We start from the raw sequence: 19327 nt of genomic DNA on the forward strand, positions 1-19327 counted from the left end.
TACTCTGCAAATTTAAGTTCCTTTGTTTACATGATTTTGAGTACAACCCCAATTCCAAAAGTTGGGACAGTATGAAAAATGCGAATAAAAACAAAAAGGAATGATTTGTAAATTATATTCACCCTTTGCTATACTGAAAACACAACTACACATTATATGATGTTTTACCTTGTGAATTTTATTGGTTTTTGAAAATTTACAAATGATTTAAAATGAGATGATTGCAACACGCTCCAAAAAAGTTGAGACGGGCAATTTAAGACTAATAACAATTTGACGAGTTGAAATAACAAGGTGATGTGAAACAGGAGATGTTAAACAGGTGAGGCAATTGTGTCATAGTATATAAGGAGCCTCCAAAAACAGCCTAGTCCTTCAAGAGCATTTGGGCATTTCACCCTCTACAGTGCACAATATAGTTAAAGATTCAAGGAATCTGGTCAAATCTCGGTGTGTAAAGGGCAAGATGAAAACCACTTCTGAATGCGTGTGATCTCTGATCCCTCAGATGTCACTGTTTTAAAAAACATCATTCATCTGTAATGGATATCATGAACATGGGCTTGGGATTACTTTAGTAATCCTTTGTCAGTCAACACCACTAGCCGCTGCATCCACAGATGCAAGTTAAGACTTTACTATGTAAAGGAGAAGCCATACATCAACACTGTCCAGAAGCGCTGCCGACTTCTCTGGGCTCGGTCTCATCTTAGATGGAAAGTAGAACAGTGGAACTGTGTTTTTTGGTCTGAAGAGTCCACATTTCAAATAGTTTTTGAAAAACACAGCTGTCTTTATCGTTATCTGGGCCAAAGAGGAAAAGAACCATCCAAGCTGTTATCAGCGTCATGTTCAAAAGCCAGTGTCTGTATGGGCCAGGGGTGTGTCAGTGCCCATGGCATGGATAACTCGCACATCTGTGAGAACACCATGAATGCAGACAGATATGTACACATTTTGGAGCAACATATACTGTCATCCAGCTCACCAGTCTTTTCCAGGGACGTCCCTGTATTTTCCTGCAGGACAACTTCAAACCACATACTGGCCGAATAAGCAGAGAGTGCGGGTGCTAGATTGGCCTGCCTGCAGTCCTGACCATCTCTAATTGAGAATGTGTGGTGCATTATGAAGCGCACCATCCGGCAACAAAGACCCCGTACAGTTGTGCAGCTGAAGACCTGCATAATGGATGAATGGGGGAAAATTCTACTTTCTAAACTGAACACACTTGTGTCTTCAGTGCCTAAATACTTAATAAGTGTTATTAGAAGAAATGGTGATGTTTCACAGGGGTAAACACTCGACTGTCCCAACTTTTTTGGAGCATGTTGCAATCATCTGATTTGAAATTACTGTACATAAAAAACATCATATAATGTGTAGTTGTAGAGCTTTCAATATAGCAAAGGGTGAATATAATTTACAAATCACTACATTTTGTTTTTATTAGCATTTTTCATACTGTCCCAACTTTTTTTGAATTGGGGTTGAAGTATAAACATGTTAATTTAAGTTCCTTTGGTTACATTAACTTTTTGAATAATTTTGATTGAGTAAAACTGACAATAATGAAAGTTAATTTTTTTGAGTGTACATTCAAAAATGGCACATCAGCACATGTAATGCCAGGTCTAACGTCATAAATTTTCATAGGTTCACACAGACCGATCGGTATTGACGTCAAACCCATGCCCATGTCATATTTTAATGTACATGACTGTGAATGATATCGGAGAGCTGCAGCGGAAAGAATGATTTTCAGCAAGTAATTATTTAAAATAAGAAAATTTCAAATAAAATGTAAGTATGTTCCTCCCATCATTTGACTTTTTAAAACATTGAACATTGCTTCTCAATTCATATGGATTACTTTTATGGCTCTTTTTTGTAATTTTATATTATTGATTAATTTAGTCCTCATTCACTTGCATTGTATGGAAAAGTTAAGTGTGAATATTCTGCATAACATTTCCTTTTGTGTTCTACCAAAGAAAGCAAGTCATACGGGTTGGAACAACAAGAGGGTGAGTAAATGATTTTCATTTCTGTGTGAACTATCCCTTTAAAGAGGCAAACCACACACCTTTGCTGAGTTATATTTCCTCTGTGAGCCTGTCTGAGTGGACAATCATTTGTTTTTCATATATTCTTCTTATTACACTCACAAACATCATCACGCTAAATGCTTAAGAAGCACACCGACTTCGTGATGTCATAAACACTGACACAGCTGGTGTGAACTGACAGCATTACAGTGACGCCCAGCACTCACTGGGGAAATTTATAGCAGTGGAGCAGGAATTCACCCAGAATGCACTTGTGTAAACATTACAGAGATGCACCAACACTCACACTGACCTGGTATGCATAAACAGAATATGACACACACACTTCATCTCTCTCTCTGTCTCTCACTAGCTGTGTTCAAAATAGAATACTAGCATACTGCTTACTGCACCTTAGCTCAGATCATATAAATAAATATATAAATATATAAATACTGACAGCCGATGTCTAACCAAAAGGTGATTGGCTCTTTAACTGTGAGGCGGGACTTCAATTCATACTGCCGCCATATTCAGCGATATGACCTGTCTCATCCTATACTGTATCTAATATATATATATATATATATATATATATATATATATATATATATATATATATATATATATATTAGCCCAAAAAGTATGCAAGAATACACACTCAAAAAAATCCACCTTAAATAGTACATCATATAGGTACTGATGGCTTACTATTTTGAAAAATTATAATGTAAAACGCACTGATCCAAATCTTGAATACAATGTAAGGGTTCTTCTTCAGCTGTCTTGGTTCCGGAAGTATTTTTCCCCATTCATTTTTTTCCATAGGCATTTCATAAAATCCTTCATAAAAGAGTTGTAAGCCACAAACCAAACCAGCCAGCTCTGAGATGAATCACAACATTGAAAACTTTGATTTGAAGCAAAAAAGTATTTAAAAATCGGATAAAAAGACAAAAGGTACAAGACTGTGTACTTAACGTCTTTAATGGGAGAATGGACTACAATCCCATGAAGCATTGCAAATGACGTAATCGGATTAAAAACAACAGAAAAATATAAGACTATTGATTTGAAGTTGTTGATCAGTTTGGAAACAATATATTTTAGTTTTAATTCAAAATATTCAGATATATACAGATATATAACACTCTTAGAACCCTTAGGTTCCATATAGAACTCAAAAGGGTTCTATCGCTCGCTTCATATTTGGAACCCCTAAAAGGTCATCAAAAGAACCCTGAAGGGTTCTTCGAACAAAGCGAAAAGGTTCTATATAGAACCTTTTAGAGATTCCCAACTTGGAATCGTAACATTTTAGCTTTTACGTTTATTTTTTGTTTTATTGCCAGAAAAACTTTTAATAGAAATGTGAATTAAAAAGTTCATATGCAAAAAGGGTTCTTTTTTTTTTTTTTTTTTTTTTTTAAATCTTTGTAAATAGAACCTTTTTGCATAAAGGGTTCTTTAGAGCGGAGTAAAGAAATCTAGGGTTCTAAATAGAACCCTAAAGAACTTTTTAATCTAAGAGTGTAGTCTGAGGGTTCACAGTGTGTCATGGGAGTATGCGATCACTGCAGAGCCCTTTTGGCATGCTTTGCTCGCCACGATTCTCTAATCGGTGGATCTTTCACTGCAGGATCATGGGTAATGTAGTTATATATATATATATATATATATATATATATATATATATATATATATATATATATATATACACACACACACACACACACACACACACACAGACACACCATTGACACCAGTTTCTAAATTATCATTAAAAATCTACACCCTTATGGAGAAAATGCGATATTTACTTTTGCGCTCCATTGGTACACACCTAATATTTTTTTTTTTTATGTATTTTTTTATTTTCTCCCCTTTTCTCCCCAATTTGGAATGCCCAATTTCCAATGTGCTCTAAGTCCTCGTGGTGGCGTAGTGACTTCGCGTCTGAGACAGTCAATCCGCGCATCTTATCACGTGGCTTGTTGAGCACAGTACCGTGGAGACCTAGCGCATGTGGAGGCCCACGCTATTCTCCACTGCATCCATGCACAACTCACCACGTGCCCCACCGAGAACGAGAACCACATTATAGAGACCACGAGGAGGTTAACCCAGCGTGACTCTACCCACCCTAGCAACCGGGCCAATTGGTTGCTTAGGAAGCCTGGCTGGAGTCATACAGCTAATGATTAAAGAAAGATTTAAAAAAAGCAGTGGATATTTCTTATGATTCTTCACGCTGGAATTCTGGAAGGTCAGTTGGTGCACTTTGCATTGTGGAATATACGTAGCATTCAACCCAGTGTGTGCAACTGTATGCTGCACATTTTGACAAATGTATTTGGTCATCCTCACTCATATAGTAAAACATGATGAAAAGTACATTTTGAGGTGCTGCTCACTATTTTAAAAGCTCATAAATCATGTTTTGCTTTAATCCTCCAATTGTCTTTAGAAACTGCACCCTCCTTTTGTCCTTCGGGTCATATTTGACCCATATTGAGGAGATATAGCACGTGTGGAGGCTTCACGCCATCCACCGCGGCAACCACGCTCAACTCACCACGCACCCCACCGAGAACGAACCACATTATAGTGACCACGAGGAGTTTACCCCATGTGACTCTACTCTCCCTAGCAACCAGGCCAATTTGGTTGCTTAGGAGACCTTGCTGGAGTCACTCAGCACGCCCTGGGATTCGAACTAGGGAACTCCAGGGGTGGAAGGGAGTAACCATATTTAAAAAAATTTAAAATTATTATTATTATTTATTTTTTTACGTGGCAAACATTGGTCAAGGATATTTTTTTAGGAAGGTGCTGTAACAGATATTTCTGCAATCTGATGTTTTAGGAGTAAATTATATTCAATAGGTCTTTTACCATTGGCAGGGCTTTAGCCCCATTGTACACCATCATATAGAATCATGTTAGTATATGTATTTACTAACATATTACCGGTTGAAAACTGTAAACTACTCTCTACATCCTCACTAATATAGTAAAACCAATGTGTGTGTGTGTGTGTGTGTGTGTGTGAGTGTGTTTGAGTTCTGGTTGTGTTTAGGATTCCTATACGGCTTTAACAGTCTTCTACATTTCAAAGGGTTGTTTACCGAGCATACTACACACTCACACTGGCTGTTTTTAAATCACTCCTTCAGTGTGGCAGTGTAAACAAACATTAGTTTGGCCTGTGTTACACACACTTTGGAATAACACACACACAGAGAGGGCTTCAAACACATGGCCATACACACACTGTCATCTGTCTTAAAACACAGACCATCCATCACAGCAGCGGAGTCGATGTGTCTGACACACACACTCTCACTTTTAACACCACTAAACACACACATACACACTGAGGTGATTTGAAGCAGCCAAGAGAAAACACATCGATTCGATGCGCTGGATGATGATGTCATACCACGCACAGCCTGGAGACGCCCGCTTAATACCTGTGACGGACTGTGTGTGTAATATATGAATCAGTTATTCTGCATGACATTCTATTGGGTCCAAAATTCTGAGACCACAACAGAAATGTAACATTTTTCATTAGACATTATATTATCAGCATAACAATGAGTATAAAGTTGAACTGAAAAATACACAATCATTTGCGAATGTCTTAGTATTTGGTATGAGTCTTTTTTGCATTAATGACAGCACAAACTGGAGCTGAACATGAACAAAACCTGATGATCATGTCATGACATTTATTTATTTTTTTCCTTTTCTCCCTAATTTGGAATGCCCAATTCCCAATGTGCTTTTTTAAGTCCTCGTGGTGGTGTAATGACTCGCCTCAATCCGTGTGGCGGAGGACGAATCCCAGTTGCCTCCGCCTCTGAGACCGTCAACCCGCGCATCTTATCATGTGGCATGTTGAGCGCGTTGCCACGGAGACATAGCGTGTGTGGAGGCTTCACGGCATCCACCGCGGCAACCACGCACAACTCACCACGCGCCCCACCGAAAACAAACCACATTATAGCGACCACGAGGAGGTTACACCATGTGACTGTACCCTCCCTAGCAACCGGGCCAATTTGGTTGCTTAGGAGACCTGGTTGGCGAACTCCAGGGGTGGTAGCCAGCGTATTTTACCACTGAGCTACCCAGACCCCCATTTGTTTTATTTTTGACAAAATTCTAAAAACGTAGAAATCCCAGATTTTCAATGTGGACTGAGACGTTTGGACACCACTCTACAGAAAACTAATTTTCTATACAGCGAACACGTTAACGAGCCCCAGAGAGAGGAAATGAGAGTGTAACAGTATTTTCTATGTTCATTGATGTCTTGTTAAAGTTTATTTAATAGTGTATACTGTACAGTATATTGTTATTGTTACTGTTTAATTAATAATATTATTTGTGTGTGTGTGTGTGTGTGTGTGTGTGTGTGTGTATATTGATGCTTTGACAATATTGTGTGTAAACACAATCATGCCAAATAAGTACTTTGAAATTGACCCCTTAATGGACTTCAAAGCAAAAAGTGTCATCTAGGACAGGGGTTTTCAAACTGGGGTCCGGAGACCCCCAGGGGGCCGCAAGGGGGTGCTTGGGTTCCGAAAAAAATAAAAATAAATAAATAAATATATATATATATATATATATATATATATATATATATATATATATATATATATATATTGTTCAGAGCAAAGGTATTATTATTATTATTATTATTATTAGACATTATAACAGTTTAATGTATTCAGACACTGTACAGAAACGGGTTTGTTACTGTATTTTATAATGAAATAAGTGTTTAATTTGCCGTGTTTGCCAAGAATAGCCTCACCGTTACTATTATTCATAGTTGGATTAGCGATTCAAACAAACCTCAAACCCATGTATCATTATTTGTCATGGAAATAAAGCACATTAAACTGACACTGATTTATTATTTTATGGTTTACACAGCACTTTTGTAATTTTACTTCATTTTAAATATTTGCTGCTGTATGATGTACGCAAACACTTTGCAAAACAAATGCATATTTTTTATTGTGCAATAATCCACAATAAAACTTCATACTGAAAGTGATTACAGCTTTTGGGTTACATATTTTTTTTTTTTTTTTTTTTTTTTTTTTTTTGCATATTGTAAATTAACCTCCTGAGACCTGAGCATGACTGATAATATATATATTTTAGGAGTGAATGCACTTAACTGTATAGAGAGATATAGGATGTCCCCTTGCTCCCTATTTAGTGAATGACTTAACCTCCAGTGTGCTGTCTGTCTGCACTGGTCTCAGAACAGTTTGAAATGCACCTTATTTTCATCCTAACTCCATATAAAGCCTCTGAAAGTAACATGTTTCAGCTTTTGGATGCATCCATTGATTCTCATTGTGATAATGCACAGACAGTAAATATAGGATATTTTTAATGAAGCTGAGTTTACAGTCCACATATGTGGTTTTTGTGTTTAATAGCGTGCCGTTTCACGATAAATCACTTAAATTTTAAAAATGGCATATCGGATGAAACTAGAGACTCTGATCTTTTGACTCAAACAGGTTTCAGTGTAAAAACGTAATAAAATTTCTTACCAGATGTAGATTTGTTGGCGTTTCTCACAAAGACAAACTCCGCTGTGATCAGCACCATGTTGTTCTGTCACATGACTCCGTGGGTCGAAAGTTTAACCCTTTACTGACAGCACAGAGTCTCCTGAACTGAGATCAGTTGCTTTAAATTAAATTATGTATAGCTGATAGAGAAGGGTCGCGGGGTCTCAGGAGGACAATATAAAATACTATAATTTATATAATATAAATATTGTAAAATATGTAACTTTATTTTATTTCTTAATATTGCTTGTTTTTTCCCCATTTGCACCAATATCTAATAATTTATCCTTTTTCTTTTTACTTTCCTCATTGTGCGAATGCAGTTCTTAAATTATCCAATACAAGCACATTAAAACTCAAAACTAAAAATAAGTACCTTTAGGTTTACTCTACAATTTGTCTTATTTATTTTGCATATTGCAATACAACATAATGTTGCTTTATTTGATTTAATATTGCTTGCTTATTTCATTTGCACTATCCTTAAACTTGATTTTTCTTATTTTACATCCCTCATTGTGCGTAGCTACGCTGCAAATACTTTTAAAGATACAAATGTACAGTTGTTTTCATACCAACAAAGCACAACGAATAGAAAATGGAGAGATAGAGAGAGGCACATTTCTATAAGTATTGACTGTTCTTGCTATTAACTGAATTTATTCTGCACAGCTTCTTAATACAATAACAGTTCAGTTTCGAGTTATTTATGGTGTGATTAAATGCAAGTGCTGGTTCTGGTTCTATAGAGTCTGTACGGCTGAATTTCACAGTTCATTACACTGGCTCCAGTTCTCTGTCTCTCTCTCGTTCTCCCCTCCTGAGCAGCAGCAGGTAAACCTCAGTGTCTCTCTGCATGCAGACAGATTTGTGCTGCTATTGTGGCCTGTCTGTCTGCCTGTATGCATCCTATCTGCAAGATAACGTGCTGCACAATAGCAGTACATCTCCAGTGTGAAAAGACCTTATATTTACATTCATTCTGAAGAACTAACGAGCCCCAGAGAGAGGAAATGAGAGTGTTTGTTCTGTCTGCTGCGGATCTTAAAGGAACAGTTCATCAGCCCGACCTCGTTAGTATACGCAACAATTCGTACGTAACATTTAAACATACATATGTTTGTACGTTTAAAGTTTAACCATAATAAAAACATAAGAGGCAGATAAGTGTAAATCACAATTTATTCAGAAAAAGGGCAAAAGGCAGTACAAAAGTAGATATGCTCCTTGACGGCAAACAATAGTTTTGAGTGAGATAAAGTTACAAATGTTTAAAAATATTCTCCTGATCCACTCTGTGAAGCCGTCAAATCTCATTTAAAGGGGAATATGGCATGTCACTTTTGGTCACAAAACATGTGAGCGCCAATGAGAATTTGACATCACAGCTGTGAAATCTGTGTCGTAACGCTTCTTAAGGCGGCAATTTTTAAATTTTGAAATCAATGTGGGAGTTCACAGTTATGGCTGTTACGGGCCGGACTGATCTCATAGTGAAAAAGGAAAGTTAAAATCGGTCTGTACTTACCGAAATTCGAAACACTGCCCCCAGTGGCCAAAGTGGTAAGTGCTGTTGGGCTTATGAATAAAATGTATTAATTTTATGATTGTTTTACGATGCTTTTGTGGTTTATTTCATGGTATTTTGTTTATGAGACACAGCATATTCTTAAAACACCTTTTGTGTCCCATGGCAAAAAAAAATGTATAAAAAAAAATGTATGCAAAGGAAAGGATTAAACGATTGCAGAATGTTTATTCATTTTAACATTTTAGAGTTTAGTTTTGGTTAAAGTGAAATAAACCTTTAAAATGAGTTGAAAACGGCACCAAAACTCACACGGAACTATACGTTATAATGTCAAATAGGGTAAATGGATCAACTGCATTAAATAAATGATAGCTTTGAACATTTAATTAATCTCATTGATTATAAATGCAATAAAATTTACCGATTAATTTCATGATTTCAATATTCATAGGTTTACTAAAGCTCCGTAAACATTTGCACGTCTCTAAAGTTGTTAAAACTTAAAATGATTACGTTTCACATGCGGTCAATATTGTACGTTTTGGTGTCTCACCCTCATCGAGTTTGAAATACATATGATTTCCTTTAAGTGGAACACAGTTATCTAGGAAAATAATTGCACTGCTATTTTCCATACAATGCAAGTGGATGGGGACTGAGGCTGTCAAGCTTCAAACAGGACTAAAAAGTACCATAAAAATCCCATAAATGTAGTCCATATGAATTGTGCGCTATATTCCTCAATATATGAGTCAGGTTGCATCATGTCAATTTTGCCATAAGTGACAGGACAGGAAAACCAGTGACGTTTTACATCATTTGTTTATTTTTTTGAATTTTTTGTGATTTCCCCTCTTTTTCACCCAATTTGGAATGCCCAATTCCCAGTGCGCTTTTAAGTCCTCCTGGTCACGTAGCGATTCGCCTCAATCTGTGTGGCGGAGGACGAATCTTAGTTGCCTCCACGTCTGAGACCGTCAACCCGCACATCTTATCACGTAGCTTGTTGAGTGCGTTGCCACGGAGACATAGCGTGTGTGGATGCTTCACACCATTCACCGCAGCATCCACACACAACTCACCACGCGCCCCACCGAGAACGAACCACATTATAGCGACCACGAGGAGGTTATCCCATGTGACTCTACCATCCCTAGCAACCGGGCCAATTTGGTTGCTTAGGAGACCTGGCTGGAGTCACTCAGCACGCCCTGAATTCGAACTAGCAAACACCAGGGGTGGACGTTTCACATCATTGACGTATTTTTCAATTAAAATTTTTTTTCAATTTTGTCTATTCCTCACACAAAGCTACCGTACAGCTTCAGAAGACATGGTATTATATTTTTATAGTGCTTTTTGTCATTTGAAATTTGATTAATCTCTACTTTTGACGTCAAAACGTGAATGGATATGCACACAACACTTGCGCACTTTGAATATGCTGCTAAGAACTAGAGGTAGACCGATATATCGGTTTTACCGATTAATTGGTGCTGATAGTTGCTCTTTGGAGCTATCGGTTATTGGCAAAAATCTATGTCGATAGTTGCCGATAGTTTAATTTATGATGTAATCTGGTGCTGATTACAAGTGACAACTAAAATTGTAATCAGTAACATACAGTAGAGGTAGACTGATATATCATTTTACAGATTAATCGGTGCCGATAGTCGCTCTTTGGAACACAGATTTATGCCGATAGTTGCCGATAGTTTAATTTATTATGTAATCTGGTGCTGATTACAAATAACACAACTAAAATTGTAATCAGTAACATACAGTAGAGGTAGACGATATATCGGTTTTACTGATTAATCGGTGCCGATAGTTGCTCTTTGGAACTATGCAGATAGTTGCCAATAGTTTTTTTTTTAATTTACACTGATTTAATTAAATATTTTATCATTGACAATATTCAGTTATATTTTTATCCTCACTTCAATGCATATTTTGTAATTGCTATCGTAACGGAGCCAAGTCACTGCATTTCAAAATAAGAGTCCCTTGTGTGTTTTGGGGTTAAAAGTCCTGCTTTCTGCACCAAATCTTTGGTATTTAAATGGTATTTTGGTTGAACAATAAACTGCATCTAGGATTTTATTCATTTTGGACTCTTTTAGCCTCTATGTCTGTGTCCATCATAGTAACAGAAGACTAAGAAATGTTTAAAACATTTAATAAATTGATTTTAAAAACTATCTTCCAATTAATCGGTTATTGGCCTTTCCACCACCTTAGTTAACGGTATCGGCAAAATCCACTATCGGTCGAACTCTACTAAGAATACTGGTCAAGATGTTTACAAGCAATGCATAGTCAGAGTTAAAATCCACATATTTTATCTTTTTTATTTTTCCCCATTTAAGGAAAACAGAAAAAAAAAAAAAGAGTTTAAATGACTTTAAACATAAAATTAAGTATAATCGGTGTAAGATCAACCTGAATATTCTCCTAGACAACTCTTTTTGAGTTTCATTTAATAAAAGAAAGCCATGCGGGTGTGGAACAACATGAAGGTGAGTAAATGATGAAAGAATTTTCATTTTGTTGAGAACAATAGACAGAATAACACAGAACACTTTGTGTGTGACGTTTGTATGTATTCGGACACTGTTGATTATAGGAAGGTCTTTTGGATCCGGTACTTCAGAAGAAAAAAGGCAATACAAACAGAGATGGGGGAAGTCTGTGTGTGTGTGTGTGTGTGTGTGTGTGTGTGTGTGTGTGTGTGTGTGTGTAGCTTGCTCTTAATTTGCTCCATGCCGATCAGTCAAACAGGAACCCCAACTGAGCAAATCTCGTTTTCTCAACTGTCAACTAGAGCTCAAGCCGAGAACTGGCTGCAGACGGAGTGATGCAGAGAAAGAGGGAGAGAGAGGCGCCAAATAGTAATTAAAACCGTGTAGATTAAGTTTACAGAAGTGTGATGCTTTAACTCACTTTATTACCCCCTGCAGGGGTGTAAAACCCACTTTAGTTCCCCGTATGAGTGTGTGAAAACCAACATTTACCATCTCACTCCTGCATCTGTTTGTGAGGCTTGTTTTACAGCTCGCACCTCTGTTATCCGAGAGCTGTGAGAGGGGTCGAGAACGCCCCCCTTCACCACATCACACCTCGCAGATAATTGGAAGGGTCGCATCTTTTGCACTGCGTGCGTTTGACTTCCATCTTTTGCGTTATTCAGTAGCTTCTCCTGCTGATATAACAGACACGTGAAAGACTATTTCAATCAAACGGGTTTGTGAAGCTCTTTCACTGGAAATAAACAACAAACTGACTCACCATGGGGGCCAAAACAATTTTGTCATCTTTTAATGTTAAGATGTCAATTAAGCACTTGAATGGGTGAAATATTAACTTTAACTCTTGGTTCTAAAAACAAGTTACTGAGTTGCCTACCTAGACGAATACATATCTCACAAAAAGACGTCAAGGTCATATTTCAACATAAAATAATAACAAATAAAAAAGGGAACATGTATATCATAAGGACCATTGCCATTTTGTGCATTGTTATTTTTTGTTTTTTACAATTAAAAGCACACTTTCACCATAAATTGCAAAATAAATTATTTAAAAAAAATAATAATAATAAATAAATAAATCCTATTATTAGGACCATTACCATTTTTTGCATTGTAATTTTTTTTTTAATTTTTTTTTTTTACAATTAAGCACATTTTCCCCATAAATTCTCATTACTGTAGTATGTCCACACATTTAACTTTTTTTTTTATTATTTTAATTCCCATTATACTGAAAAGGGGTTCTCATTACATTCTCAATGTAATACAGCAATTTTAATGTATTAAACTAAAATAAAAATGACTGTACTGTAATTAAATGATTTACAATAAGGTTGTATTCGTTTGCATTAGTTAACTACTATTACTGTTATTTAATTACATCTGTGGATGTATGGCCTTGGCCTTATTGCAGCTGGAGAATTTGTAGTTGTTAAAAGTTATTCTTACTCTTGTGAATTGAGAGTGAGCTCATTCACTTAAATTACAGTTCTTATTTTCAGTCATAATTCTGCAGCCACACCAATTGACAGTTCTGAGTGCAGTGTTTTATGCCTGTATATTATAGTTAATTACCATTTATATTTGTACACCATAACATCAAGCCAAGTGTGCGAAATCTGTGCAAACTTGCCGCCGGCAGAGAGTGCAGGTACGAGAAACCGAATATCAAAAAATATCGAACCTAAAACTAACTTTACCCCGCTGTGGGAGTTTAGGTATGAGGGACTTGCTCATCATGGAAACTATGCTTAAGGAAGTTCACGAAAGCTCGACCAGTGAATTTAAAGTCAACATTAACAAATAGCCTTCACATTTGTCCAATAATAAAAGACACACAAAACTGCAGCATATACGACCCAGTAGGTAAAGGCCACCATATTCCCACTCAAAAACATGGATGTTAGCATGATCTGAGCTTGAAATCAGTACTCCTCGCTGCCATGTAAAAACGTATTGTCTTATATTAAATATTAAATGTAATAATATCTTCCAATGTATTTGTTATTATTATCATCATCATCTATCATATGTTATTTAATGTTGTAGCTGTTATAATTCACTGGCATGAATGCTCATCTGTCTTGGATGCACCCTACGTTAAGTCTGTATAGTCCCTGACGTTTGGCTTACAGAGCGAGGGATTAATCTTAATAAACACCTTAATTGTGTGTGTGTGTGTGTGTGTGTGTGTGTGTGTGTGTGTTAGTGCGTTGCTCTTATCAATTGCTTCACGTGGCAATGATTGTCTTAATGCTGAATCGCATGAAGACGAAACCCTGTCTGCATTCAGTAAACATTTTACGGTTGTGTGTAGGCACTACGTCTGACTACTTGATGAGAGAAATAGCGCTGAACAATTAAACAGCAGAGAACTTTTATTCTGTCTCACAGCAATGAGGAAGACGACGGTGCAGGTTGACCAATCAGAAGAAAGGGGCGTTTCAGGCCCACCCATATGTGCGAATGAAATATGCAAGCCATATATTAGTGAAATCAAATAATCAAAACGCACAGCGTCCCGTGGCTATTTTTCCAATGTCCTATTTTTAACTTGAGCATTAAATCGAAATGACGAAATACAAGTCATTATTTGTTTTTTTTTAATATCGGTTTTGTAAACGATAATCGAATTCTTAATTGAATATGAAATGAACGAATGATACACGGATTCTCCGGGGTGCCTGTAAAGACACTTCTTTCTGAGCTGCCTACATAGACAGCATTTTAAAGAATCATACTGATGTGCGAAGGCTGTTTGAAAAAGATAAAATTATGCTGTCTCCTCACGGCAAGACTATACTTCGTTTTTCAACGTGCCATTCCTTCTCGTGCATGGTCGACCTCTTCAAAAGTATATTCTTTTGACAGCGAACCCATACAAATGCGTTTGACTGTGTTTGGCCAGATTGTAAGGTGATATTGCAGGTATCCTCCACAGTGATGGGCATGTTCAAAACACTGCTTCACGAAGCTTGGAAACCATTACCAATCTTTTGTTTGGAAGCAGTGATTCGGAGCGCGTATCAAACAGGCCAAGTCATGCGACTTCAACAAATGAGGCTTTATTACGTCATGCGGTTTCGAAATGCAGTTTGACACAAGGGCCGTTTGATCCCACAGTGAACACCTGAATCATTCTAAAATGTATGGCTGATCTTGAGTCAGTTTAGCAATACCTAGGTTCATGAAATCAGACCGATTCACACATTATTTGCTGAAGGGAAGTCAGTGATTTTCAGTTTCCCGTCCATCACTTTGAGTTACACTATATTGCCAAAAGTATTCGCTCACCCATCCAAATAATTGAATTCAGGTGTTCCAATCACTTCCATGGCCACAGGTGTATAAAATGAAGCACCTAGGCATGCAGACTGCTTCTACAAACATTTGTGAAAGAATGGGCCGCTCTCAGGAGCTCAGTGAATTCCAGCGTGGTACTGTGATAGGATGCCACCTGTGCAACAAGTCCAGTCGTGAAATTTCCTCGCTACTAAATATTCCACAGTCAACTGTCAGTGGTATTATAACAAAGTGGAAGCGATTGGGAATGACAGCAACTCAGCCACGAAGTGGTAGGCCACGTAAAATGACAGAGCGGGGTCAGCGGATGCTGAGGTGCATAGTGCGCAGAGGTCGCCAACTTTCTGCAGAGTCAATCACTACAGACCTCCAAAGTTCATGTGGCCTTCAGATTAGCTCAAGAACAGTGCGTAGAGAGCTTCATGGAATGGGTTTCCATGGCCAAGCAGCTGCATCCAAGCCATACATCACCAAGTGCAATGCAAAGCGTCGGATGCAGTGGTGTAAAGCACGCCGCCACTGGACTCTAGAGCAGTGGAGACGCGTTCTCTGGAGTGACGAATCACGCTTCTCCATCTGGCAATCTGATGGACGACTCTGGGTTTGGCGGTTGCCAGGAGAACGGTACTTGTCTGACTGCATTGTGCCAACTGTGAAGTTTGGTGGAGGGGGGATTATGGTGTGGGGTTGTTTTTCAGGAGCTGGGCTTGGCCCCTTAGTTCCAGTGAAAGGAACTCTGAATGCTTCAGCATACCAAGAGATTTTGGACAATTCCATGCTCCCAACTTTGTGGGAACAGTTTGGGGATGGCCCCTTCCTGTTCCAACATAACTGCGCACCAGTGCACAAAGCAAGGTCCATAAAGACATGGATGAGCGAGTTTGGTGTGGAAGAACTTGACTGGCCTGCACAGAGTCCTGACCTCAACCCGATAGAGCACCTTTAGGAGCGAATTAGAGCAAAGACTGCGAGCCAGGCCTTCTCGTCCAACATCAGTGTCTGACCTCACAAATGCGCTTCTGGAAGAATGGTCAAAAATTCCCATAAACACACTCCTAAACCTTGTGGAAAGCCTTCCCAGAAGAGTTGAAGCTGTTATAGCTGCAAAGGATGGGCCGACGTCATATTAAACCCTATGGATTAAGAATGGGATGTCACTTAAGTTCATATGCGTCTAAAGGCAGATGAGCGAATACTTTTGGCAATATAGTGTATGTTCCCAACATAATATACAATCACCATCGTGTGTGCACACTAAAGCAGTGTTGTTTAGGGGTTATGATCTTGACACTTGTTTAATTATGTACTTCAGTTCGAGTCTGCTCTGCTAACTGTGTGCGCAAGTTCTCCAGACTGATCTCACAGTCCGCAATCTAAACCAGTTGCGTTTTCTTTAGCTGAAATTGGTCTGCGCTTACCGAAATGCGAAACACTAGCCCTAGTGGCCAAGGTGGTGAGTGTTGATGGGCATATTGGCACATGTGAGCTCCATTTTCTGGGTGAAATGTCCACAGAGGGGCGCTAAAAGCAAGTTTTGAAGTGAGTTGTTTTCATTTGTACAGGTTGGAATACAGTGAAGAGGAATGCATATTTTATAAACTGAACCCCCCAATCCAAACCCCAAACCTAAACCTAACCCTAAGTGGAGTAGAAATGTAACATTAGAGGGAAAAATGCAACTTGCGCTCGTCACGATTACACAAACTGAGTTACTACCGGGTTTCAATGTGGGACATGAACACGGGTCTCCCATGCTCCTGACGCAACTTGCGCAACAAGGTAAGGTAAACACACCTGAGTCCGATGCAAAAATGTCTGAAAGGAGATGGCGCTTGTCAGGGAGTCGGCATTGTGGCCAATTCTAGGGTACTGGAACTTTCGGAAACAACATGTCGACTTCCCGTGTGATCAAGTTCAGTTATCACCATAGGCTTTCTGCTTACAAATCTTTATTACACAAACTGTAGAAGATATATAAACAAAGATTTTCAATTTGATTATACAAAAAAAAGTATTGATTTAGTATGACGAACTTCAACTAAAATCAGTTTAAAAAGCGATTATCATAAAAAGGCCAACTTATATCTGGTCTACATATTCTGTAAAGATTCAGATATATTTATTCCAGTACATTGTAGATTGTCCTTAAGTGAAAATATATGTCAGTTAATGATTTTCAAAGCTTTGTGTCATTGCAGCTGCTTTTGACTCGAGTCTTCCCATTGCATGTAAAATTATGACTGAAACTAACATGCTGCCTAATATCTTTCGAGTTTTCTTCTAGAAGTCACACGTTTGAAACAACCATGTGTGTGTGTGTGTGTGTTTCGGGGGGATGGAGTGATGGACAGCTCACACGCCAGCCATTATAGTGAGGTGCTGCCAGCACCATCGCCATGGCAACAGGCCAGGGGCCCGACAGAACAAAGAACCAGGATCCCAGTGTGTGAAAGACTTTGTGCCACTAACGGTCTCCAGCACTTATATTTACATGTGACGCTGTAGAGTTAATTGCAGTGAATTCCAGGGCTGTGTGTGAACTGAATGTGTTGTCTTTATTTTGCATTACAAACACTCCCACAGTTACAGATGTTCAGAGTCTTCACAGACACCTGATCAGTGCATTTTATTTACTGATCGTAACATGAGTTGCAATCTAATGCAAGAGTATTGAGATCGTCTTGGATTACGAGCATTTGAGACGTTTAATGATAAAATATTAAATTAGGTTGTCACATTTTTTTTTTGCAGTCTTTGGATTTATTTATTTAATCCAAAAGCAACTTCCAGAACACTAATTGGTCCCAATGAAGCACTCAAGGTTTGTGTTTTTGCTTAATAAATCTAGACTTCTGACACTCCATTCTCAGGTCAATCCTGTTTGAAAATAAACCTGAAACCTTTGTAGTAAAAGCCCAGTTTTCATAGCTCACCGTGTATCTGGGTTTCAAGTGATACAATTTGGTCCACAGACCTTCCAACATCAAAGATATAGTGGCCTTGCATACCTGGTAGTTGGAATTTATAGACTCCTTGATACCCCAACACGGCATCGTCCATCAAACACCAAAAACAGTTCTGGCTCGGCATCAAGGATAAACGCTTCAGAAGACGCCAATTAACGCAGATGTGGGAGAACTGGGCCACTGCACATCCTCTACTAAACAAAAAAACATTTGTGATTGAGTATGTGCACATTCCCAAGAATTCCACCATCTACAAGGGAGTCACACACTTATTTAATAATTGTAACAATAATAATAAAAAAAGAGTGTTTCTTCATCTTCGGGCACTTAGCACTGTGAACTCTTGTTAAGACATTTTTCACACTCTCACTAGATTATTTAATTTGTCTACTAACAATGTCCAACAGTGTGTGTACGTGCATTACAGGAGATTTATGTTATTTTTGTCATGAAAAGTCCCACCACAGTGTCATTTCCAGCACATCTCAAATTCAGAATTGTGTTTAATAGAATTCTGTGCTGGAAATGACTCTGATGGAAATGACATTTTTAATGTTTTACAAACAAAATTACCGACTCAATTGTCTTCCTACGGCTTAATTTAAAGATAACATTTTATTTATCATAAATACACACAATTAAATCATATTTTCAGCCTTTTTGCATTATTGACGTCCAATAAACATATTCTGCTCAAAAGTGATATTTCCCTTGATTTTTTATTTCTTTTTCTTCATACATCACTCGTCTCGTTTTTCATCTCAAGCATGCTCTTTACTGCCACTTTTGTCCACTTGGATAATAAGTATAGTAACTAAATTGTTTGGTGTGGAGGAAATGATGCAACAACTTTGGGACACTCATCATTTTTGAAATATTTATAGATATTATTCTGTGAAATTCACACAATAAGTATTGACATGGTTCATGTTTATTTCACTCTTTATCTAGATTATCATAGTTTTAAACATGTTATAATTTATACAACTTTTTAATGGATTTTCCTAGTTTAATATTGAAAGTCTGGGACAAGGCTAAAATATTCAAATCTATACATAAAAGGCATTTGAAAAGTAGCAAAATTAAATGATGTAGATTAATTTGACTTTCATTTAAAAAAAAAAAAAAGCTGAAATCTGATTGTTTTAATAATAAATAAATAAAAAAATACAATATATATATATATATATATATATTTATATATATCAACCCCTGAGACGTGCAATTGCCAAAAGTTGAAGAAACACCCATATATAGCCTTTTTTATTTATTTATTTTTTAATAAAGAAAAATGGCTAATTAAGTTGTCATTAGACACAAATGATCTAAGGAAGCTGCGACT

At 37.6% G+C, this 19327-nt stretch overlaps 1 long non-coding RNA gene across 1 annotated transcript; it reads left to right on the forward strand.

Annotated features, from left to right (window-relative positions):
• The first annotated feature begins 3756 nt into the window (after positions 1-3756).
• On the forward strand, positions 3757-6968 carry LOC127452028 (uncharacterized). The gene is made up of 2 exons (XR_007899189.1): positions 3757-4314; positions 4516-6968. It is a non-coding gene; the product is annotated as an uncharacterized LOC127452028 (long non-coding RNA).
• The last annotated feature ends 12359 nt before the right edge of the window (positions 6969-19327 follow it).

The sequence above is a fragment of the Myxocyprinus asiaticus genome, chromosome 14 (genome assembly GCF_019703515.2).
Source record: "Myxocyprinus asiaticus isolate MX2 ecotype Aquarium Trade chromosome 14, UBuf_Myxa_2, whole genome shotgun sequence".
Classification (NCBI taxonomy): Eukaryota; Metazoa; Chordata; class Actinopteri; order Cypriniformes; family Catostomidae; genus Myxocyprinus; species Myxocyprinus asiaticus.